Genomic DNA, 26,816 nt, shown 5'->3' on the forward strand with positions numbered 1-26,816 from the left:
GGCAAGTAGGTAGAGAATGGTTGATGGGGTGGGGGGCAAGAGTTGGCCCTTTATTTTTCCTGGAAGAAATTCAGGCCCCCGCCCAATCATTTAAGCCACTTCTGCCCAATGCTGCAAAACGGATCAAATGTGCACACCTGTGGGCTGGGCAGAAATGGGTTAAGACAGTGCCAAAAATAGGTTGTCACATTTAAGCAGCATTCGTGGGCAGCGCTTATCTTGGGGCGTGCCTTATTCCTTACAAAGGGTAAAAGAGTGTTGTGTGTATGCTTGTGTCTTAACTCCGTAGACCAGTCATTTTCAACCACTGTGCCGTGGCACACTGGTGTGTCGCAAACGGTCTGCAGGTGCGCCATGGGAGATTGGGGGATGGCCATTGGGGGATGTGAGCCCCCCCATCAACAACTTGGCGTGCCTTATCAATTGTCAAAAAAACTGATGGTGTGCCTTGACAATTTTAGTACCTTGTCAGTGTGCCGTGTGATGGAAAAGATCGAAAATCACTACCCTAGACTAACATTTAAACAGTTAGGATGCAATGAACTTAAATGGTTCTCGAGCAGTGATTAAGTAAATGGTCCTTTGTAGACAGATGCATTTTTCTCCTTTATTTACCAATACCTGGACAATGAAAATCTGTATGTGGTGCTTGAAGAAAAATGAGAGCTGTTACACCATTTGCAAGTTTAGAAAAAATTCAGCCTGTGTCTCAATGATTATATGTCATCTGGGTTCACACAGTAGGAAGTAATTTAGATTGGCACACAGAGCACCGCTCCTGCCATTTGTTCAGGTGACTCATTCGCTGGCCTGCCTCTACCAAACACCTCCAAAATATTTTGGCAATATCTCACAACTAATAAGCATGTTTACACCATGCCATCGGAGCATCTCCCATTCCAGGAGGTTTTTCTATTCCACAAAGGTGCTCTTTGTTTTGATAGCAGGTCTCCAGCCCTAAAGCTTTCCATGCAGGAGATGGGCTTCTGCACTGCTATCAGTGACGGTACTAGGGTTTACGTCACCTAGTGTGGGAGGCCAACAAATTACCCCCATGATGAACCTCTTCCCATGCAGCGGGCGTAGTAATGCACGATTGCCCCACCCTCACTGGGTTTTTTGCTATAAACTTTTGATCGAAACAAACATGGTTTGTTTCCCTTCGTTCTGCATGAAATTACACGTCTTATAATAAGATGATGGAATCATTCCAAAACACCAAGATTTTATAAATTTTGGCTAGTGGTGGTGTCACACACACCCCTGTGCACATCACTCAGCACAGCCAGGAACCTCCTGCAACAAAACTGACTGCTATGGCCAAAGTAGCTAACAAAAGTTTAGAATCAGTTTATTGGGCACACCCCTCTCACTAGAAACATGAAAGAAGAGTTGATCAGAGAGCAGAGGGGCTGTGGATTAGCGACAGGGCATCTGCTTTGTACATATGGAAGGTCCCAGGTTGGCATCTCTAGGTAGGGCTGGAAAAGAACCCTGGAAAGTCACCATTAATCAGCATAGACACTGTGTGGACAGACCAACGGACCGATTCAACAGAAGAAGGCTTCATACACATGTCGGAGGCAGGGGAGAGAAATGAAGGGGGGGTTAGTACTCAACAAACAAGGCAGGATTAAGTAGAGGCGTTCTTAAATGTTTTTATTTTTCACAGATTTTGTTTTTCCCTAAGGAGTGAAAATGTAAAGAGTTGTTGTGTGTTTTTTTTATTCTAAAGGGCATATTTTTATAATTATAACAGCTTTAAAAGTGTACTGGGTAGGTTATATCGGTGGAATAGTGTCAGTAGATACAGTCATTATACAGACAATTAGGTTTTAAAAAAAACCCTCAACCATTTTCTCAGATTTCAGGTTTTTGGTGTTGTTTGTGAAAAATGTGAAGTGCATAACGGTGTTATGTGTTTTTATTTCGTTATCACAAAAAAAAGATCACACCTCTAGTTATAAGCAGTAAGATCTGTAGACGGGAACTGTAGCACATTGAAAAAGGTGCAGTGGGGCAGGGAGATTTAACAGAGTTTGCAAAGTTTACCAGAGCAAAACCATATGTTTTTTTAAAAGTTTATATAAAAACAAAGCAAGCAGATGTTTTTCCAGGCACATTCCGGAAAAGACCCTTCTGACTTTTAAATGGGCCAAGAATGCCACGGCCACAAACTTGGTAGCTGTGAAATTAGCACTGAATAAAACAGAATGGAGATAAAAATCAGGGGACACACACCCAAATACCCAGTTACTCCACTAATAGGTGACCTGTTTCTCTGCCACCAAGACAGGTTTCATTTCTGTTCCCCCTCCCTGTAACAAAAAAGGCAAGACATTTTATTTATTTGAGAGATTTATATATCACCTTTCCCATGTCTAAGCAAGGTGGCTTACAAAGCTGGGCTATCATTGATACCCTCAGTTATTTTACTTTGCCTGAAGTGTCCCAAAAGAGAGCAGATTTTTGCCCAAGAAAAGCCTCTACATCAGTGTTTCTCAAACTGTGGGTCGGGTCCCACTAGGTGGGTCGAGCCAATTTCAGGTGGTTCCCCATTCATTTAAATATTTTATTTTTAATATATTAGACTTGATGCTACCATGATATACGACTGCATTTGGGGAAATGTTATAGATCTGTACTTTAAACAGGCTAGTATGTATATGCTTTTAACAATGATAGTAAATGGGACTTACTCCTAGGTAAGTGTAGGTAGGATTGCAGACTAGGATTGTTAAAAACTTTCCTGCTTGATGATGTCACTTCTGGTGGGTCCTGACAGATTCTCATTCTAAAAAGTGGGTCCTGGTGCTAAATGTGTGAGATCCACTGCTCTACACTTTTAAGGAATATACGACTGAGATGGTTTAGGTATTTCCTGCACTCACTCCCAAAGCTACACTAAAGTTTAGTGCTGTGAATTAAACTAAGTGGAAGACTCCCTCAAAGACGGAGATGAAATCTTAAAAATACTTTTTGGGAGGTTCAGCACTATGATGTCATTGTATTGTGTACTTTATACACAAATGGACAGATTTCGTATAGAAACACCTACCAGTAACTAGGAAAACATCCATCACTGGACACTTGGGGTGTGTACAGATGGAGGGTTTACCTACAGCAAGGACAGATGGGCAATGAAGCACACATTATTTTCTAGGTGCACCTTAGTCTGGAGAACTTGCCACTGATTGCTGGGCTGCTGAATACTGGATTACCTCTAGTGATTACTATCACTTCCAGACATTTAGAATCAGGGTTTTTTTTTTGGTTTTTTTTAAATATATTTTTATTTATTCATTACAGATACAGGAAAGGAAATAGGTTTAACTTTGGGTAGGGTACAACACAGGTTACACATACGGTTTGGCCCCCGATTCCAACATACATCATTCAGTTAACACAGAAAAAACACAATAATCATCAATACAAAGGTTCGCATATTTATCAGTATAAAAAACTGATTTTTACAAAACACTCAGTTTTATCTAACTAAATTTATCTACCCAATCATAAAAAAACTTCCAATATTTTCTTACTCTATTTATCTAAATCTCTCTCATTCTTTCTGTTAAAACTTCCATTTCTGCTACCTCATAAATTTTATCTATTAAATCTTCTTTAGCTGGCACATCTATAGATTTCCATTTTTGCACAAACAATATTCTTGCTGCTGTAACAATATGTACAATAAGGTGTTTCTTAGATTGGTCTTTAATTTCTGATGTCACATTTAGGAGGAATATTTCTGGTTTGAGTGGTAATACACAATGCAATATCTCTTGCAACACTTTATGTATCATTTTCCAATATTTCTTTGCTTTTTCGCATGTCCACCACATATGATAAAAAGTTCCTTCTAGCTCATTACATTTCCAACACTTATTTGATAACCCAGAGTACATTTTTGCTAACTTCTCTGGTGTTAAATACCATCTATAAAACATTTTATATAAATTCTCTTTAAAAGACACTGCTTTAGTTATCTTAATATTTGTAGAATCAGGGTTGACCTCCAATACATGACCCCACCATGGTTCTGTTTCTTAGTCATGCTAGAGTGTGACGGAGCGTTGAATATGGGGAATGGAACATGGGGAACTGGTTTAGATAGATAATTACATTTATACCCCTCCTTTCTTCCATCATGGACTCAAAGTGGCATACATGAGATTCAACAGGTGGTCACCCATCCAGGCACTGATGAAAGCTACTTAGCATTTGCAAGATGGCCATGTCCCAGAACTTCAGGCCATGCAAAGAGATAAGAATTGTTCTGAAATAGTGAAAAGATGTATTGAAAGGAGGCCACTTGTGGAAAGTGTCTTATGCAAAATCATTCCTAAGAGCCAAGGCGGTTTTTAATAATTGATTTAATAATAATATAACAACAACAACAGGTGTTTATATACCGCCTTTCTTGGTCTTTATTCAAGACTTTATTCAAGGTGGTTTACATAGGCAGGCTTTATTAAATCCCTATTAAATAGGGATTTTTACAATTTCAAAGAAGGTTCTTTCTTTCAAGAACGACTACATTCAAGGTGTTTCATTCCGATCTGGCTTCACATTCTGGCCTCCATCCTCCCACGCTCAGAGCAGATGGAATTGCTCGGCTTCAGCTTGTCAGCTGCTCCAAGATCGCACGGTGCTGGTGGCCTCGAACTGGCGACCTTGTGGATGTTATCTTCAGGCAGACGGAGGCTCTACCCTCTAGACCAGACCTCCTGCCCATGAACATGATTTGACATGTTCATTTATTTTAAAAGTTTCTGCTCTGCTCTTTCAACCCAACAGGGGCAGCCCTTGAAGACAGAACCTTCAATGACCGCTATACGCTATAAACCACATTCAGAGGTACACCACCTCTGACCACGAAGGGCTGAGAAACGGCACAGGGATGGCCATCTCCAGCATGCTGTGCTCATGAGCTAAAATTGAGTGTTGGGAGAGTTAGGACAAAAGAAAATATTTCTTTACTCAGCGTGTGGTCGGTCTGTGGAACTCCTTGCCACAGGATGTGGTGATGGCATCTAGCCTGGACGCCTTTAAAAGGGGATTGGACAAGTTCCTGGAGGAAAAATCCATTACGGGGTACAAGCCATGATGTGCATGTGCAACCTCCTGATTTTAGAAATGGGTTATGTCAGAATGCCAGATGCAAGGGAGGGCACCAGGATGAGGTCTCTTGTTATCTGGTGTGCTCCCTGGGGCATTTGGTGGGCCGCTGTGAGATACAGGAAGCTGGACTAGATGGGCCTATGGCCTGATCCAGTGGGGCTGTTCTTATGTTCTTATGAGCTTCCACGGGTAATCTGGCTGGCACAGAATTTACTGCCAGGGTTACTGGAGAAGTGCAATTGGGCATGCCCTGTAGTAAAGTACTCCCAGAGCATCTCATGCAAACTATTCTGATTGTCGTTTAAAATGTTCCAGAGATATTTTACTACAGAACACATATAGGAAAACAAAACAAGGGCACCTCCCAAAGGAAATGGCAATGCGAAATCAAGGGCTTTGGAGACCAGAGCTAGACATTCAGCAGCAAGTATATCGAGTGGGAACATCTGTAGGGTGTAGGATGAATACTTAACCCCTCCAGCCGCTTCCCCATTACTGACGTAGAAACCTAACCTCAACGGCGGAGGGGGAGCAGCTATGCAGGTTGCTGGGGCTCCCCTGCAAACCCCCCCCAATGGCTTTGCAGGCCATGCTACAGTTGTGGTGCCACACGCACACTTTAAATCCTAATATACCCACTTCAAAGTCTCTATTCTGTGCAACATTAAGCAATTGGAGGAGATCACAGAAAGGAAGGAAACGGCTGAGACAAGACAGCGCATGCAACCATCAGATGAAAATTGCTGGGCTGTCCGTCCTCGCCTCCTCCCCTCCCTCCCCCCAACCTCCACTTCTCTCCCGCACAGAGCAAAGTTCGACTGGGAGGAATATGCATGATTCAACAGCTTTGGAAATAATCATCTTTGGCACTGAAAGAGATTCTCAACTAATGACAGATTTCAACAGAGAAAATCAAGTGCTCCATTGTGCACGTTTAGGATGCAAACCGTGTGGGAGGAGAAGAGGCTTGGATTGAGGTTCTCCTCGCCACACATTCTCAAATTTTGCAATCCAACTCTTAAGGCTGGCTGCAATCATCTTCCATAAAGGAGGCAAAGTGACTCCATCAGCCCATATGATCTCCAACACTGGTCCTCTTGGGGCTCTTAGGGGCTGCTGTGATGGATTCAACAGAGTACTGCTAGGAAAGTGCTCATCCGCCATGCTCCCTGAGGTGGTGTGGGCAAATGTATCGACTTGCGCCTCTCCTCCATCTAAGCATACAATGTGGGGACACACCCTGATGTAGCATCTGGGAGCAAGAGAGCACCAACACTGCTGTGCACCTACACAGGAGACCAGTCTGAAGGTAGCTATGAACAGGGAGTGGCTGGAGAGGCAAACTAGAGGTTTTTGCAGGCTCGATCAGGTCCCCAGGTCATCCTCTGCCCACTTCTGTCCTTGAGGCTGATCCAGCACCACATGAAGAACCCAATCCTATGCATATCTACTCAGAAGTAAGCCCCATTATAACCAATGTGTTATAATGTAAGTAAGTGTGGCTGGGATTGCAGCCTAAGTACTGCATTAGTATAGACATTTGTGTGCTATAAATAGCAAACAAGTATTCGTATTTAGGACACCTCCACCATCAAGTTGGTTTCATTTGCTAGTTCAGTTTCTGGGCGGGCAAGGGTAAATATCCAGCGGATAAATGCTATTTTTAAGAAACCCTTGCCCAAGCACAGCCACAATGAGAACTCCACAGGAAATACTGTACCCATACTAAATATAACAAGCGACACCAATCAGGAAATTTATATAGCAGAAGCAGGTAGGGGGTACAAAACCAGATCTACAGGTAGATCTCTGAGAGATCTGAGGGGCTTCCGATTTCCAGCTATTTAACAACAGCAAGTTAAAACAAACCGTCTGTCATAGCTGGTCTCACTCACCCTGAGTGTCCCTCACTTGTGAAATAGGAGTATTAATTGGTTGCCTTTGCCAGTATCTCTGCGGCCCAGTTTTAGTGTAAGAATCTCTGGCCATTGGTAGCCAAGATCTAGCTCTGTGCAGTACATGTATATATGCAGGTCACCCAATGCAGGGTTCATGCCACGCAGCAGGACACTGGCTCGGCCCCCCAAGCTGTCATTTCACATCTAGGTTGGTGGGGCTGATGTCTCTAGGACAGTGTTTCTCAAACTGTGGGTTGGGACCCACTAGGTGGGTCGCGAACCAATTTCAGGTAGGTCCCCATTCATTTCAATATTTTATTTTTAATATATTAGGCTTGATGCTACCATAGCATGTGACTGCATCTGGGGAAATGTTACAGCTCTGTACTTTGAATAGGCTACAATGTATATGCTTTTACCAAAGACAGTAAATGGGACTTATTCCTAGGTAAGTGCGGTTAGGATTGCAGCCTAGGATTGTTAATTTTCCTGCTTGATGATATCATTTCCAGTCATGACATCACTTCCGGTAGGTCCAAAAGGATCCTCATTCTAAAAACTGGGTCCCGGTACTAAAGGTTTGAGAGCCACTGCTCTAGTACAGGGGTGTCCAAAGTTTTTGGCAGGAGGGCCACATCATCTCTCTGACACTGTGTTGGGGGCCAGGGGAAAAAATAATTTACATTTAAAATTCGAATAAATTTACATAAGTTTACATAAATGGATATATTTAAGACAAACTTATATGAATGAATGAAGGTCTTGCAATAGCTCAAGCCCTATAAAAGGCCTTGCACAAAGCAAGGCTGGCCTTTCTTTTACTGCCGCTACTGCATCACAGACGTGAAACAGCAAGCAGTGGAGGAAGCCCTCATCCCACAGCTCATACGAGAGGTCAAACAGATGCCCTCATGCTGAGAGCAGTTGTGTCGGGCCAGTGTGGGCTCCAACAAACCTCTTCAGGGCCAGAGGCTCATTGGAGACTGGGGGCTCCATGAGGGTCGCATTGAGTGTCCTCGAGGGCCGCAAGTGTCCCCAGGGCCGGGGTTTGGGCACCCCTGCTCTAGTACAAAGCGCAGTCAATCTTCCTCTTTGGCCCCTCTTCTATGAAATGAATGAATGTCCAGGAAACCCTACCTTGAAAAGCCTTTTAATTTAGAAGAGCTTTCAGAAATCTTATCTACATCTTAGCTGGCTGAAATTGTTCTGTTTGGCCCTACATGTTCAATGGTACTGAAGTCGCTGTTTTATAGGATACTTTAAGGTGTGTTTGTTGTATTTTATTGACATTTTTACAGGACAGATTTGATACTTGATTAGCTACCTCAGGCAATCTTGAAACTAAAGGAAGGACTCCAATAAATAAACAGCAAGACATTTTTTTATTTGCTTTTCTATATTTTGTTTATTCCTTCCTTCCTAGTCACCAGTGGTGAACAGCCAACCAGTGGCGTAGCTAGAGGGGGTGCAAAGCACTGGGTTTTGCAGAGTATCACTGCTCCCTGGCATCACTGCATTCTGGGTGGTGGGAGCAAAATGGAGGCCTACCACCCAGAATGGTTCCAAAGGGAAGGGGGAGAGGCCACTTGCACAGCGCAGTGATGCTCTCTGCAAAACTCAGTGCTTTGCACCCCCTCTAGCTATGCCACTGGTTGGCTTTTCAGGTACCTATAAGCACCACTGGTGACTAGGAAGGAACAAACAAAAAATAGAATAGCAAATAAGAAAACATGTTTTGCTGTTAAAACATGCTAAAACATGTTTTAGGACAGACAAAAAAAGAAAATATTTCTTTACTCAGCATGTAGTTGGTCTGTGGAACTCCTTGCCACAGGGTGCGGTGATGGCATCTGGCCTGGATGCCTTTAAAAGGGGATTGGACAGATTTCTGGAGGAAAAATCCATCACGGGTTATAAGCCATGATGTGTACGTGCAACCTCCTGATTTGAGAAATGGGCTATGTCAGAATGTCAGATGCAAGGGTGTGCACCAGGATGCAGGTCTCTTGTGTGCTCCCTGGGGCATTTGAGACATACAAAATTATGCAGGGAATGGACAGAGTGGATAGGGAGATGCTCTTTACACTCTCACATAATACCAGAACCAGGGGACATCCACTAAAATTGAGTGTTGGGCGGGTTAGGACAGACAAAAGAAAATATTTCTTTACTCAGCGTGTGGTCGGTCTGTGGAACTCCTTGCCACAGGATGTGGTGCTGGCGTCTAGCCTAGACGCCTTTAAAAGCGGATTGGATGAGTTTCTGGAGGAAAAATCCATTATGGGGTACAAGCCATGATGTGTATGCGCAACCTCCTGATTTTAGAAATGGGTTAAGTCAGAATGCCAGATGTAGGGGAGGGCACCAGGATGAGGTCTCTTGTTATCTGGTGTGCTCCCTGGGGCATTTGGTGGGCCGCTGTGAGATACAGGAAGCTGGACTAGATGGGCCTATGGCCTGATCCAGTGGGGCTGTTCTTATGTTCTTATGGTGGGCTACTGTGAGATACAAGAAGCTGGACTAGATGGCCCATGGCCTGATCCAACGGGGCTGCTCTTGTGTTCTCTAGCTATGCTACTGGAGCCAACTCAAGACATTTTGATGCCTGGAATGGAAACACAAGTCTCACTGAAATAAGAAGATGGAAGAGCATGGAGGTTAGATCTAGCTGCCTCCCATGGGAGGGGGTGGTGGTCACCTCATTGTCCCCCATAGCAGGACCTCTTCTGGATGCCCATGAAACCTGCACAGTCACACTGTACACATCCCTATGTGTACAACAGCAAGAAAAGCAATACAGTTAGGTGGAGGTAGAGAAAATACACTCTTGGCTATAACACTGTGCTGCAGGAGGCCCAACAAATGAACCCTTGAAAGAAAAAGGGTTCGGATCTCACCCCATTAACAAGAAATGGCACAGCCACTGCCTATTTCTTGTCCTCTTAAGTTATTGCTGGAAAAAGACCCAAGCACAACACACTGACAGTGCTTCTGAGAGCTGCCAACCCTAAAGCAAAGTATACTCCGGCCAGATACATCAAAGCACCAATTACTTTCATCCAACAAAGCATGGATTATCTTGTCTACTTTCACCCCTCACATAGCCAGTTGCTATCTCTGTCTTTCCGCCTCTTTCATTTATTCCTCCCTCCCCTTCTTTCAAAACCGTTGTTAACCCAATAAGATTCCACGCCGTAATATTCAACCATGATCTCACAATCTGATCCAACTTTCCAGCGCAGAGGCAGCCTTGCCAGTCGGGTGTGCGCTGCATCCTGCGGTTGGGGGAGGGGTGAGTCATGGAGGCCTCCTCAAGGTCGGCTGCATGAGTGCAGGAAAGTCAGCTAGGATTGGGTCCCAAGTTCTCATCAGGATCTCCTAGGCACATCTTCAGACCCCTATTAGGGACACAGCAGCACTTTCTTCAAGGTTCCTGCCCTCAACATTCAGTGAATGCATGAAAGGAGAGAAGGGTTGTGGCCACTGGACATGGTCCCAGTGCTGACACATCTACTGATGACATCAACAGAAGGGAGGAACCCTGCATGGGTCCAGCTGCAAGGAAGAAAGGTCAGCACAAACACTACACACACAGCCAGTAGGAGAGTGGGCTAGTGAAGGTGATCTTGCTCCCCTATCACAGAGAGGAGCCACAAGAAGAGGAATGGTGCCTTTCCTGCTTTCACAGAGAGTTGGTTCACACATGCTTGATATGTAGTATCAACTGGCGGGTTGTGTGAATGGGCCAAATCCTACAGACCAGACAGAACTTTTGTTACCACCTCTGACATAATGATCAAGAGAGTCTCTTCATCTGTTTAGCTGTGAGTCATTATCAGAGACGGGGAGGCTTCAGGTACACCGTTTTTTTATCCACCTGAACAATTTTTACAGAAAAAAAAGTTCACTGTTACAAAGATCCAAAAGAAAATCCCTCAAGACAGCAATTAATTCTCTGCTGCTATTGTGCACGCCTTATGATCCAGCCTGCTAGATATGGCAAACACACATATTCACACCCCATCAAGAACTCACAAGGATGTTTTCCCCTTCCGAGGAGATTATAAACAAAAGGAAGGGTAATCCGCTATATCCTGAAAGTTGCCAATGCCAGAACAACAAAGCCCTGGCCATGAAACAGCTGAAAACATGAAAGAGAGAACTTCAGAGGCAGGCAGCCCAATAACAGCCACGAAAGGGGTGTTTAAAAGATGCAGCTCTGCTGCTGAGTTTATGAATCGCAGACTATTATGTAGGAACACAGACGAATATATTTTGGGCAGTACAACATGAGATCAGCAGCGTGGTCAATTTTAAAAGCAGGTTCACAGATACCGACATAGCCAAAAGTCATTGACTATTGACATAAAGAGCTGGTGTAACGGAATGGATAAGGGACCTGAGCTAGGAACCAGGATATTCCGGTTCAAATCTCACCAGCTAGCCTTAAGCAAACTACATACATTTTCCATCTGCAATATGGGGACCCTGCAATTTACAGGGTCAATGCGTGGATTGCAACAACTTAGGGTACGTGAAGCACTTTGAGTGCTCCGAAAATGCTACATAAATGCTAAGTTTTACCAAAAGCAAGCTCAGAATAATTTTTGCAGCAGTTTATTTCATACTTTTCAGGGTTCCAAAAAAAAAAAAAAAAAAGCACAAGATTTCCCAGAAGAGGGACGTTTTCATAAAAATATTTTCATCTATCACATGACAAATACTCCACAATCCAGACTGCTCTGAGTTAAAAAGTTTTAAAATGCTGCGTGAAGTTGATATCTCTGATCCTGAGTCAACGACATGAACTTAAAGCAAATTTGCCTGGCAGCTTCTGTAGCTTTGAGTAATTTATTCTGCCACTGTTATTGCCTTGCATACTTTAGTTTTGCTAGTCATGGAGAGGGGCCTGATGCAATGAAGTTCCCCCACAAAGAACTTTTGCTCCAAAGAAAGCTGAATTCTACTCCCCTTCTGTGAATCCTATACACTTGTGGGTGGTGTGCTCCCTGCCAGATGCAAGGGAGGGCACCAGGATGGAGGCCTGAGCCATCTGGTGGGCCACTGTGAGACACAGGAGGCTGGACGAGATGGGCCTTTGGCCTGATCCAGTGGGGCTCTTCTTATGTTCTTATGCAACATTTCCACGCAAAGCCCTGCCCAACTTCATATCTTTTGTGCCATCCTTTCTGTAAGCATTTTACAGACAGCCTGATCTTATGCCTCTTCCTGCAAAGAATCAATTTTGTGCCCACACGAATTGATGAAAAGATCTCTTTTTTTACATTGTAAGCTCCTCAGGGACCTGTTTGGACATTTAAATTCTGTGCAATAACAATTTGTCACTCAGTGATCTGTTTGGGGGACAGGACTTGGCTCTCCAACTTTCTTTTTTTAGCTGATACTTGCTTGTGTAATCTGGTTGCAACACTACACCAGTGGCAGGGGATGTCCAGTCCTCTAGGTATTGACAGCTGTGCCAAGATGGGCCACTCCCCCCAGCTGCCACACCTCTTTCTGCAAAGCCTGATGACCTGTCCTGAGTTGCTGCACCAGGGCAACGTCCTGGATATTTTACTGCATGGTTGCATTTGGACAAGAGCCCCCTCTGCCTGACCCCTGCACACCTCATCAAGGGCTCTTCAAAACAAAAATCTGTCTCCTTGGAAGGGTTTTTCTCCCCTTCTCCAGAAGGATGCAATCTAGCTCTGCGAAAGATTTGGATATATTGGGGAGGTGGAGTGAGGGGAGGCAAGGGGGGGAGAGAAGAAGACTAAGTGTAGCCATCACCCTTTGCTCCCTTGGCGACTGCAGCAGGACCCAAACAACATCTCAACTGCAGCTCTGATCCTCTGCAACACTTCCGACACACACCATGACGTCACCAACAGCCAAGCCGTGGACTACTGTACATAAACAAGCTCTAACCTAAAAACAGAAACTAGATACAACAGATCCAACAAATCCAACAGATCCAACAAAGATCCGGTGGCAACAACACACTTTCCTCCAAAATAGTTGCTAGCTGTGGACTACAGTACTGTATTTGAATAACTGAAAGGTTCTTGCAGCAAAATGCAGGGAAGTTCTCAGAATTTCAGAGTGAAAAACAACCAGGGACAAGGCCTGTTTGAGAGTTCCCTGCAGAACAGACTGTTCAGCTGTCACAACTACAAAGTATTTGCAGTTCCCAGAGCATTAAACTGGCAGGCTGTTCTGAACCTGGGGGGGGGAAAGACATGCAGAAAGAAAATAATGCTTGCTTTTAAGAGAGGTCAATTTGTGGACCACATTACAAGAGGCTGCCTGTTCCAAAACAGGTCCAGAAGCAAGTCTCATTCCTCCAAGCAAGGCTGCACAGAACATCAGCCTTCACTATTCCAAGTCTGTTTTCTTCATGTGTCCGACATGCAAGTTAAAATCATAATATATTACAGACACATTAGAAAATATACATAGGCAGCATGCGCGTGGTTTACATGGGAAAGCACTCATCTTGGGGTACCATCAAGAGCATACCTGCATACAACAGCAGCTCACCCATTCAGGGCACCCACATGTGTTATGTAAACAACAACAGAGATACTGTTTTAGCACCACCGCTAAGCGCATGCAACCCTGCACATAGATTCTTTCACAACACTTCTAGAGAGGCATCAGACCAAAGAAACATTATTCAATACACAGGAAGCCTGGGAACCATAAAACCAGAGGATTTGTACTTGCTTAGAACCCAATCCTATGCCTGTTTGCTCCAATTGTCTTCAGTGGCGCTTACTCCTGGGAAAGTGCGGATAGATTTCAGGCTTAGGGTATAATCCTAGGCTTGTCCACTCAGAAGGAAGTCCCACTGTCTTCAGTGGAGCTTACTCCTGGGAAAGTGTGGATAGGATTGCAGCCTTAGGCACAATCCTGGGCTTGCCCACTCAGAAGGAAGTCCCATTGTCATCAGTGGAGCTTACCCCCAGGAAAGTGTGGATAGGATTGCAGCCTTAGTCCTGCTGTGGCCTACAATGGCCCAATCCCAAACAGATGCTTTGCAGGCTGCATTTATGTGTGCCTGGATCCAGGGTGCAAAGAAATGCCATACAAGGATGAATTCTTTGCAGGCACAAAAGAGGACTTTGAAGCATGCCCCAATTAACTCTTCTCTTGCAAAGGGGCTGTGCTCAGCCTCAGATTGCAGCCTGCAGAGCTGATGTCAACAAAGAGGTGGCAACAGTCCCATAGAAAAGTAAACCTTTATACAAAAACATACACACACACAAAGCCACATTCAAAACCCAGGCTGGGGAAACAAAAGCAATATGGCCAGGATTCTTGCAACCAGAGCTCAGTTGCAAGGGAGACCCCTGCGCGCGCGCGCGCGCACACACACACACACACACAGCAGAAGGAACCCATCGGGTGCGCTCACCTCCCCTGCGAAGCGGTAGAACGTCCAGGTGGAACTGGCCAGCATCCGTTCCATCAACACCCCATGGCTGTGGCTGCTGCCGGGAGAGAAATGCTTGCTTGCTCTTGGCTTTGGGATGGGTCAGTTTCCTGCTGGTTCCATGGTAGAGGGGGGGAGAAGAGGCTGTTGCCCCAGGGGTTCACAGCTCCATGGTGGCTGGTTGGGGGGGGGGCTGTGAGTCGGGGGGGGCAGAGAAGGGGAGCCCCTGCTTGTTCCAGGGGGAGGCAGCCTGACCCAGTGGTGGGGGAGGGGGTGGATCTTGCAGCTGGTGCTGGGGAGGGGAGGAGGCAGAACAAAACAGAAAGGGGGAGGGAGAGGAGGGGGTGCAGAACAAAACAGGACGGAGAGAGCGGAGCGCAAAGCCAGCCGCTTCCCGGGGGGAGCAGGGGAGGGAAAGAAGAGCCGGCTGCCCTGCCTCCTCCTCCCCCTGCCTGCCTGCCTAGGGGGCGGGGATGGAGGCCGGGCATCCCTCGCTCCGCCCGTCCCAGGGAGATGCTCCAGCAGCAGCAGCTGGGCTGGCCAGCCGGGAGATGCACCCTTGCAAGCCCGGAGCAGCCATCCTAGCCCTGCTTACCTGGGAGTAGGACCCATTGGACTCAGTGAGACTGGCTTCCGAGGAGATGATGCGCAAAGGATCGGGCTGGAGGACTGCCTTCCCAGGAAGCGCGCAGGGCTTGCATGCACAGCCCATGTCTCCTCAGAAGTAAGTCCCCTTGTAATCAGTGGGGCTTCCTCCCAGGAAAGAATTGCAGCCTCAGAGCCCAGTTTTATGCATGTTTACTCAGAAGGATGTCCCATCATAGTCAATGGGGCTTACTCCCAGGAAAGTGTGGGTGGGATTGCAGCTTAAGAGCCCAGTTTTACCTGGCAGGACAAAGTTCCAAACAACACAGTCCTGGAACGTGTTGGAATCCCTAGCATGTATGCACTGCTGAAACAGAGACGCCTGCGTTGGCTCGGTCATGTCATGAGAATGGATGATAGCCAGATCCCAAAGGATCTCCTCTATGGAGAACTCGTGCAAGGAAAGCGCCCTACAGGTAGACCACAGCTGTGATACAAGGACATCTGCAAGAGGGATCTGAAGGCCTCAGGAGTGGACCTCAACAAGTGGGAAACCCTGGCCTCTGAGCAGCCCGCTTGGAGGCAGGCTGTGCAGCATGGCCTTTCCCAGTTTGAAGAGACACTTGGCCAACAGTCTGAGGCAAAGAGGCAAAGAAGGAAGGCCCATAGCCAGGGAGACAGGCCAGGGACAGACTGCACTTGCTCCCAGTGTGGAAGGAATTGTCACTCCCGAATCGGCCTTTTCAGCCACACTAGATGCTGTTCCAGAACCACCTTTCAGAGCGCGATACCATAGTCTTTCGAGACTGAAGGTTGCCAACCAACTCAGAAGGATGTCCCATCATATTCAATGGGGCTTACTCCCAGGAAAGTGTGGATGGGATTGCAACCTAAAGACAGAGAGGACCCTGGCAGAGGTTTAGGCATCAGGGTTTCATGCCAGGATGGGAGGGAAGAGAATAGTTTCCCTCCCTCTCGTAATGCTTGAACTGGGTCCTCCTCCCATGAAGTGGGTGGGCTGGCAGGAGTCTGGGAGAGAAGTCATGTGGCTGGCAAATGTGATCACTGCTGCTGTGAGCATTGTGACCAGCTCTGAATGGTTCTCACCATTGTATAAGCCGCCTTGGATGCAACTTTGTCAGGAGGAGAAAATACATACACAAAATACATAGGACCACCTAGGACTATTGGGATACATAGGGCCACTTATGCCATGATGGGGATAAGTGGGGAGGGGGGGAGGCAAAAGCCAAGAGAGCTGATTCCTTCAAGCCCTGCCTGCAGAAGGGAATGAAAAGCTGCTGGATTAGCTCCTTAAGGGCCCATGGTTGGCAACCTTCAGTCTCAGAAGACTATGGTATAAGCCTACAGCACCTGATATTCCCTGGCGGTCTCCCATCCAAGTACTAACCAGGCCTGACCCTGCTTAGCTACAAGCCCAAACCTATCCAGTTTTCCTGTGCTGGTGCAGCTGTACCATGTGCTGCATCCTGTGGTGAGGAGTCAGGCACAGAGGCATCCACAAGGTATGGGAACATTTGTTCCCTTGCCTTGGGGCTGCATTGCAGTTGCGCTGGGGCTGGAAAATTGGATAGGTTTGGGCCCTAAGTCCCCCTTTTTTGGTTAGAGTTGATTTCTGGAAGCCCACACTGTCTGGAATCTTTGCAACCTATTTCAATAACTGTATAACTTAACAAAGGGGTGCTCAATAGGTGGATCGCGATCTACCGGTAGATCGCGAGGCAAAATGAGTAGATCACGGAGCCCTGTCTCTCCAAACTGTTAATATGTCAGTTTCGTCTAGTGACTAGACAAAACTGACATATTTAGCTAAACTGACACTGAAACTGACACTTTAGCTGCTCTTCAGGCATGCAGCAACAAAACTGAGAAACTGACTAGACTCCAGCAGGGGCTCCATACATTAAAGGGGGTGTCTGTCAGACGCTTCCTTCCTCCCTGGTAGATCTCCGGGCCTTGCTGGGTTTCAAAGTAGCTCTCGAGTCAAAAAAGTGTGAACACCCGTCACTTAACAGTACATAACTGTGTGCATTGGGGGGGGGGGTTAATCACCATTCTCTTCCTCTTCCCCACCAGTAACAGCTTGATTTCTTTTACTGGTATACTTCCAATCCTATCTGTATTGACTTGGAAGCCAGCCCCGCTGAATTCAGTGGGCATTTCTTACTGTGCAATCCTATCCATGGTTACTTAGAAGCAAGTCAGATAGTGTTGAAAGTTGAGGAGGGGAGAGAAAGGAGAGTGTAACTCCTTTTGCATGTTACTTATGGCAAGCTCCTTCTACTACCACGGCTGTGGTTGTGCACTCAGTGTCTAGCTTCTAGGTGTTGCCACGTTTTTGCGTGTCAAACAGGCTTTGCAGCTATGCTTCTAACAGCATCATCAGCCACGGAAGATTAGCAGGTAAGGCCTTTCCTAGCACAGGCATAAATGGTAGGAACTATTTCCACCACAATTTCTTTGTGCACAGGGTCAGTGCACAAACTGGCAATCTGAGCTCCTTCATGTTAGCATGTTATTTTGTTGTGCCCCCACAAGAGTTTGCAGAATTGGCGATAGGCAAACGAGATGTGCAGGGATCTATTTGTGCATTGCATAGAAAACCCATCAGCCTGCCAGCAGAATTACACATGCTTTGCTCAGCAATCAGTGAACCAGCTCAGCGGATGTCCTGTTAAGAACTGGTCAAGATATTCAGGGATACAGACTGTAATGTCTTATTTGCTTATATATAAATTTGCATGTCATTTTCAAGGGAGATATATATTGCTATGTCATCAAGAATGACCATATTGCCTTCTAATTTATATATCATAGTACATTTTAAGTCTCAGGAATACTTCACAGACATGCTTTTCAGCCATTTCTGCCCAACATTGCATATACACAATAGGGATCTAATGTGTACACCTGTGGGCTGGGCAGAAATGGGTTAAAGTAAGGAATACGTACATCCTTGTAAGGTAGGTCACTCATCTGCATGTTGTGGATGGGCTGAGGGTGAGAGATGATCACAATGAAGACTCTCCAGGTCACAATGAATCCACCCCACTAAGGGCCCAGTTCTATCCAACTTTCCAGTGCTGGTACAGCTGCAATGCAGCCCTGAGGCAAGGCAACAAATGTTCCCTGACCTTGAGGAGGCCTCCATGACTGCCTCCCTACTGCAGGATGCACCACACACCCCATTGCTATGGTTGCGTCAGTGCTAGGAAGTTGGACAGGACTGGGCCCTAAGTCAAGCCCAGGTCTGTAAATAAATGCAGTCATTCCAAAGGATAATGCATTCTGTGTAATGAACTGTGTTGCTGAATTAATACCTTGGGCACTAGTTATACAACAGTACACACTTCCAATATAATTGGAAATCGTGTACTGTACATCCTAAAGGGATTGTGTTCATTATAAACACGGGCTGTATATATTAATTCAGGAGCTGAACAGCTAACAGTACATGAGAATTCTATCTCTATGTTGCTAAATGCGATGCAATACCTTATTACATAATAAATATTCCAGCCCAGGTATTAAATCTGCTCATGCTTTTTTCCCCCTTATAAATATATATATATATTCATTGATGAGTGTAGAATTTTGCAATGCTGATGATGACGTATTACATACATCAACAATGCCCTCTTTGTCACTTACATAGACTGTATGCATGTGATTGATGAAGCATTTCAGATGACAGTGCTGTGCCTATTCTGTTCTACCCAGCCCTTTGTGTGTGCTGCTGAGAAGGGACTTGTTCATTCAAGCCTGAGCGGAAGGATCCGGATGGAGGCAGCAGCTGTGTGTGCTGGGGCATGTTTCAACCCTTCATCTCTGTGCTCCTAGTTCAAAGGAGACTGGAGTGCGCATGCACACCAGTGTGGCAGCAGCTGCTGGCAGAGGCAGCAATATTGGGGGGGGGGGAGAGAGAGAAAAGATGACAGAGATGCAAAGCTCTGAGTGTCTCTATGTGTACATGCGCTCTTCTGTGTTTCTTTCATAAAAATGGGGACTCTATGGAACTGTGGCAATTAAACTATGCACGCAATCCTAACCCACTTACCAGCACCGACATAAGGGCAATGCAGCTCCAAGGTAAGGGAATAAACATTCCTTTACTTTGAGGAGGACTCTGTGAGTGCCACCCAACTGCAGGATGTGGCACACGTCCCATTGGCACAGCTATGCCAGTGCTGGAAAGTAGGTTAGGATTTCGGCCTATGAAATGTAGGGTTTGCAATGTGTCCAGTAGGAGATGGGATGGTCAGAAAGGGCTTGTGAGCAGAGATGTGCGGTGGGTGGAGAGGCAGGTGAGGCAGAGCCTCCCCACCGGAGTCCTTTGAAAAGTGCCATGGGTTGTGAATGCTTGAGCACCTCATACGGCTCCAGTGGGGAGGCTCTGTCTCACCTGCCTCCCCACACACCACACCTCCCTGGTTATGAGGCCCTTTGGGGGTGTATGCATGTATTTAAGCCGACATCTTGCTCTGTAAGCCTTCATCTGATGATTTTGCTTCGTGCAGCATCTGTTTTTAAGAAAGCTCTAGTAATAAATATGTGGGGAGGCCTATCTTTGAGTTTCCCAGTCTGCTGCAGTAAAGTGACTGGCTTTGGGAAGAAAGAATCAATTAATCTCCCCCCCCCCCCAAAATTGGGTTCCTTTTCTCCAGTATAATCCCTCTTATCGATGTTAATCAAGATGTGCTTTCTTATTTAAATAATCTTTTTTAGATGAGCTTTTCAACGTTCTTCTTTCTCTCTTTGCTTCATTTTTTTTGTTCGTTTTCATGTAAACACAACCTATAGTGTTATAATCTTTTGGGGTTTTACTTTCATTAAAATAAATTGCGTGAGGAGGGGGTACTGGAGCAGGGAGGCTGTGGGAGGGAATAGATCCAGTGGTGACGATGTGCACCAAATTCTATCCCCCTTTCCTGCAGACTCTCCACCTCGTTAGATTTGCACTAGTGAAATCACTAGTGTAGGTTCAAGGAGACCCATTGCAGAGCTGGAGGCTTGAAGAAGTTTAAGGGAATTTAGCCTCTGAATCCCTGATAGATACAGGACACCCATTTTTGGCTTGGCTGCACCAGTGCGGGGGGTGGGGGTGAGAAAGATAGGATTGGGTTTTTTAAAAGGGCATCTTACTGCTTACTTACTAACTAGGGCATCTTACTAGGGCATCTTACCGCTTACTTACTTATTAGGGCATCTTACTAGGGCATCTTACCGCTGCTGTTTTTAATGCTGAGTTGTTTTATATGTATGTTCACACCGGTATTGTTTCTGCAGCTGCTTTAGCTGTTTTGTGGTTCTGTTTTAGAATCACAGAATGTGAGATTGGGAGGGATTCTGGAGGCCATCTAGTTCGATGCAAGCAAACCTTCAGTTGGAGGCTGTCCCTCATTGGTGACCTCAGGCAGCGGCTGGATGGCTATCTGTCAGGGGTGCTTGTTCAGATGCTACCTTTAAAAGTGGTTTGATGCCGGCTTTAGGCATCCTATCCTAAATTTTAGCAACTGGGGCTAATGGGGCATGCACTGCATCTTGTAGGGGGGCAGCAGTCACAGACGTCTCCTTACGTTATGGGAACATTTGTTCCCTTACCACGGGGCTGCATTGTAGTTGCACCGGGGCTGGAAAATTGGATAGGACTGGGCCCTTAGGCACTTCAATCTGGTTTAAATTTATTTCATGCAGAATATCTTTTTTTCTTGCACTGTGACTCTATACAATGAATCTATTTACCTCGAGAATAATTTTTTTTTTGTTAAAATTGCCTAGTTTTTAAGTCTTCAAAATGTTTTATAAGCAAAATGCACATAACAGGATAAAACACAGAACTATCAACCTTGAACAGTGCCTAATTATGGAACCATTTATTTTGATCTGGGTACCACTTTTTGTGTTCAGGGGCTCAGTTCAAGGCAGTTGAGGGACTTAGTTCATTCCCAGTTCATTGAAAAATCCTCTCTGAATTGGTTTTTGGGCTTAGACTCAGTTCAGCTCCCTGCTTACAACTGTGTTATATTTACTATAGAGCAGGGGTGTCCAAAGTTTTTGGAAGGAGGGCCACATCAGCTCTCTGGCACTGTGTCAGAATAAATTTGAATAAATTTACATAAGTTTACATAAATGAATATATTAAAGATGAGCTTATATGAATGAATGAAGGTCTTGCAATAGCTCAATGCCTGTAAAAGGCCTTGCACAAAACAAGGCTGGCCTTTCCTTTGCTGCCACTACTGCATCACAGACGTGAAAAAGCAAGCAGTGGAGGAAGCCCTCATCTCACAGCTCACGCGAGAGGTCAAACAGTCGCCCTCACGCTGAGAGAAGTTGCATTGGGCCAGTGCGGACTTCAACAAATCTCCGGAGGTCCAGAGGCTCATTGGAGACTGGGGGCTCCCTGAGGGCTGAATTGAGAGGCCTCGAGGGCCACAAATAGCCCCCGGGCCGGGGTTTGGGCACCCCTGATATAGAGAATTGTTGGCAGAAAGATCTCCCTATCAAACTTCCTACAAATGGCTCCGAATGACCCATCATCTTTTGTTTTCTGTTTAAGCCCAATCAACATGGAAATACAGCAGTCATGTTCAGTTAGGCATAGCATTCATATTTCATCTCATTAGCACATTATACTATGCCTGCTTTTAAAAACCATTATGAATTACCATTGAAATATAACTTGTGTTTTTCTGCACAGGAGCCATTAATGGAAATAAAGAGAGGCCAGATCCAACTGAAATATACTGGTAGAAATAATTACCATAGCTAAGATGGAAGATGTGTAGCCAAAGAAATTTAATCACTTGCCCGTCATGGCGATAAAGCGAGATATAAATCTGTAAATAAATAAACACCATCTTTGAATTTGAAATTCTAGAATTTCAAAACACACACTGTTTTGGAAGGAAGTCCCATTGATTGATTGATTGATTGATTGATTGAGACCTTCATTAGCATAAAACCATTTCCAGGAAATAGAGGCAATGGACGACGTAGAACACACATAACAAAAGACTAGCATGAGCAAGGAAGTCCCATTGAATAGGTATGCGCCTAAATAAATTTTGTTCAATGTCTCTGTTTCTCTAGTCCATTTTGCAAACCTGTGACATTTTTCTCTTGGTTAGACTGAAAGGAAATCATGTTAACAAAGTTATCAGAATTGGACAGGTATCCAACAAGTTTAATTATTTATAATAACCATTTGTCTACTACACAGTTATTTGTGCAGCATCTTGGAGACCGTAAGTGGAAGCCAAGGACTGGGTGCGCCAAAGCAGTTTAGTCTCACCCCTAAAGACAAGCTGATTCATGCTCAGCATCTCTCCAGGCTATATTTACCATTCCTCCACTTACACCGGCGTACCGTCAGGGGCTGTACAATTCATGACAAAGTGTAAAAGGGTGGATGATGCATCTAACGTGGGGAGCTCTGGACTCTTTGACACTTAAAAGACTATTGTGGTGAAGAGGTGTGCTATTTTTGTTGCAGTAGATTTAGTTAAGGCATTTGTTGCAACACAGCACAAATTGTAAGAAAAACAAGTCGCAAACAAATTAAAAAAAAAACAACCAGCTGTTTCTGACTGGTAAGCAGCAAGTGAAACACAGCCGAAACCCAACCAAAGGGCCAAGCAAATAAGACTGCCTTCCCCTGGTGCTGAAAGGAAAATCCCATAGGCAGGGCCAGGCAAATATCTCTCATTTGAGGATTCTGTCAGTGAGGCAGATCCATGTAAATGGTCTTCTCTTCAGGAGCTGCGCATGCCCCTTAAGCATTATGCGCTGTCTCAATGTCCATTCTTCTGTGCTCTCTGGAGACCAGAGGACAGACTCCCATGTGTCTTGGTCTCTGGCAGTTCTAACAGGAGCTATGGCTCCTGCTGTCTCTGTAAATGCACTGTTCCTGATTATTATGGTGCTTGTCCCTTTCTCCTGGTGCCAGTTGAAAGCCCATACCTGTGGGCTCATCCTGCCTGCATGCTTTAGGAGGTTGTTTGAGAGGTTGTGCGAGAAGTGTGATGCCTTATGTGACAAGCTCTCACAAGAACTACACATCCTAGAGGTGCCTGTACAAATATTCTCTCTCTGGGCTAGCATGGGCAGTGCTTTTCTGACCGACCTCCTCTTTGCTCAATTAAAAAGTGCGCACACCATGAGCATATGTGCATTCCATTCCTCCTCTCAGCACACTAGAGCCCCGTAGGCTAATGTCACAGAGGGTGTTTCTTCTAAGCTACTCCTCCATGCTTGATTTTAAAACTAGTACTTGAATTGTGCATGGAGGGGCAGTTCAGAGAAAAACTCCCAACAGTGCCCCAGAGCAATGGGACATTCTGTGGGAAAAGTAACATCTGAATTAGACTCCCTGTTCTAGAGAAGAGCCTACGCTGGACACGATCTCTTCAAAACATTGCTGGTTTTGTTCTAACCCTGCTTTGATTGGCAAGTTCAGGACATTCTATACAGTACAGATACACAGAATGAAGTCTGCATAAACATCCTCAAGCATGTTATTGGCATTTTACCCTCATTTTTTATTTCTGACTCTGGCACCATCTGAAACACTAGGCCTATGTGGTGTACAGCCTCTCCATCTATGGTTGGTCTTTGGATTTCAGTTGGCAGGGAGGTTTATAGCGGAATAGTTGAGTCTTCTGGTATCCTGAAGATGTCCAGATAAAGCTTTAAAGCTTAAAACCAACTGATGGTTTGTGTTGGTGCAGTTTATTTATCTATTTAACTAATTATGTATGTTGTGTGTATGTTGTAGCTCTTTTTTTCTTTTTGCTATGCCATTAAAGGTTGCTGAAATTGAATTGAGCTTAAAACCAGCATTTTGAATTATGCCCCAAAACAACTGCTGATGCTATATTATTGTTGGCATCCTTCAGTCTCAGAAGACTATGGTGTCACACTCTGAATGGTGGTTCTGGAACAGAGTGTCCTCTCCAGTGCGCGAAGCCTGGGTAAAGTAGGTATGGAGGATAGGCTGTTACCCAAGCAGCAAATCCCCCCTCTCCACATCGCTGAAATGGTCCAATGGAAAGGCAGAGGCCAATACGGTTGGTTCCAGCGGCGTCGCAGGAGTTGCCAGAACGTGACTGTGTTCAGCCATGAACTGCCTCAGGGACTCCGGCTCCGGATTTTGCCTCGAGGTTGACTCCTGAAGCCTTTTCCATAACTGGATGTAGCCACAAGGCAGTGGAGGTTTGGGATCAGAGTTTTCCTTCTCTCAGATGAGCTGCCTTCCCAGGCTGACGAGTCCCATCTACCCGGTGGCTGTTTAGTCGCCTCTTACGACAAGTACAGCCAAACTGAGGGCCTATTCTTATCCCCAGCCCCCAGGGGAATGCTATATTATATAACAACAGTAAACTGGAAGCTAATGATTAGAGCCCAGTCCTATCCAGCTTTCCAGCTCCAGTGTAGCCACAATGCAACCTATAGTAAGGGAACAAATGTTCCCATACCTTGAGAAGACCCCAGTGACTGTCCCTCCACCACAGGGTGCACTGCACACTCCACTGACACAACAGCACTGGCACTGGAAAATGGGATAGGATTGGGCCCTTAATATACTCATACTACTAAGCCCCCAGTTAGCATATGTGAAAATTAAGGGTGGCTGGCAAATGGACACAGCTCCTATTGGTTAGCAAGTGGCATCGCAATGTCTGTCCTCTATCATCTACGAGAACATCTACGAGGTTGCATATCGTATATGCAACCTTGAGAAAGCCTCTCATCCAGATGAATAAAGAACCTCAATATCTGGAGAATTTCCTTAGAGATAAAGCCAGTTCAGGCACCTCTCAGTTTACACAATCTTGATTTACATGTTTGTTTTTTGAAATAGCATGATTTGCAAATTAATACCAAAGGTCTAATTTATGTGTATAATTTTTAAAATAACGCAGTCAACCATTTGCTTGCAAAGCGACTCCTGAAGACACAAAAAGATGTTACATTTGCCAGCTTTGAAATGCTATTAATTAGCAACTAAATTAGCTCAATTAGCTGCTAATGAGCAACCCCATAAGATACTGGCAGCTTCCTGCAGGAGGGGAGTCCTCTAAAGCCAGAAAATAAAAATAGAGAATGAGAATGCATTCACAGAGTGGTCACTTACTCCTTTCTCAATTTCCCTACCAGCATCTTTGTTTCCATCATTTTTTAGCCATCATCACCTTATCCCAGTACACTCCTTCCTCAACCTTCCGCCTGTGCCACCTTGGGCAAGCAGAAGTACCTAGTTGTCAGTGTATTTGATTACTTTTCTCCTAACCTGTACCGTTTAGATATGTTCCTATTGCAAAAATATTTTATGAATTTTAAATATAGGAGCTGATATCCGAGAATGTAACCCCTGCGTCAATAGAGACCAGTCTTTGAGAAGCACTGATATAGATATTTATTTAGAACTATTTTAACCCAACCTTTCCCTGCTTAAAAAAAGGTGATCATGATAGCTAACATAGGACTGCATACTCTCCATCATCAGGCCACTTCAACCTTTTCTGTTTGGATGTGTACGGTGGCCAGGTGAACATCTCCTGAGGCACATCAGAACTAGGGAGCTCTAGAGCAGGGCTGTCCAAACATTTTGGCAGGAGGGCCACATCATCTCTTTCTGACACTGTGTCGGGGGCCAGGGGGAAAATGAATTAATTTGCATTTCAAATTTGAATAAATTTACATAAATGAATTTTATTAGAGATGGAACTTATATGAATGAAAGTCTTGCAGTAGCTCAAGGCCTATGAAAGGCCTCGCACAAAGCGAGGCCAGCCTTTCCTTCACTGCCACTACAGTATCACAGATGTGAAACAGCAAGTAGTGGAGGGGGCCCTCGTCCCACAGCTCAGGTGAGAGGTTGAACAGTTGTCCTCATGCTGAGAGCAGTTGAGTTGGGCTACCACGGGCTCCAGCAAGTCTCCGGAGGGCCAGAGGCTCATTGGAGACTAGGGGCTCCCTGAGGGCCAGATTGGGAGCCCCTGAGGGCCGCATGTGGCCCCCGGGCTGGGGTTTGGGCACCCCTGCTCTAGAGTATTGGTGCCTCAGTTCAAGCAGTGCCACATTCCACTTTTTTTTCTTTTTCTTCTGGGCAGATTCTTTGTCCTGACAGCTCCTCCTTGAGGGAAAGCAACCTCCCAGCTTCAGGGTGTTCTTTGTCATGTAGGGGTTGCTATGGGTGTGTCGAAGCTCTGAGGATCTTTCCTGATGGAGAGTGGGAGGCAAGGGCAGGAATTTGGCTTTGTAGTTGCCTCCACTTGTACTGCCGGGAGGTACAAAATTTCTCTCATCTTCAGGAGGCTCTTAGAAGTGGTCTTGATGATGCAAGCTAAACACTCAGAGCAGCAGCCACCTCTCTCTTCCCCACATCTTCCCCTCAGTGTTAAAAGAAGACATGCATTTTTATTTGTTTTGATTTCAAAATGTAGATGCCACCTTTTTGCTTTCAAGGGCTGCTAACAGCTCCAGCCGCCACTGTGGGTCAACAAAGACCTGTGCAGTGATATTGGGATTGGAGTGCACCAGGCACAAGTCTACGTTGACCCATGTTGGAAGATCAGGCCCAGGAAGGAGGATAAGATAAGGCATGGGCTGGTACAGCCAATCCCACCTCCACCTGAGACCGAATCTGCCTGCCCCATCACTGGCCCTGCCCTCCCCTGTTATACCCCTCCTAGCCCGCCCTTGCCTCTATCCACCCTCTGTGCTGCACTCACCTGCTTTGGCAGACATTG

The 26,816-nt window shown here is 45.5% G+C and overlaps 1 protein-coding gene across 2 annotated transcripts in view; it reads right to left on the reverse strand.

Moving 5' to 3' along the window:
* Window positions 1–14,920, reverse strand: part of CCNI (cyclin I) — a 48,846-nt gene extending 33,926 nt beyond the window's left edge. The window contains exon 1 of one of the 2 annotated variants that reach the window (XM_066632250.1): window positions 14,440–14,920. The gene's annotated coding sequence lies outside the window, so the exon portion shown is untranslated. The remainder of the gene's footprint in view (window positions 1–14,439) is intronic. The other variant, XM_066632251.1, reaches the window with a different exon arrangement.
* Window positions 14,921–26,816: the final 11,896 nt, after the last annotated feature.

Source organism: Tiliqua scincoides, chromosome 6 (genome assembly GCF_035046505.1).
Source record: "Tiliqua scincoides isolate rTilSci1 chromosome 6, rTilSci1.hap2, whole genome shotgun sequence".
NCBI lineage: Eukaryota > Metazoa > Chordata > Lepidosauria > Squamata > Scincidae > Tiliqua > Tiliqua scincoides.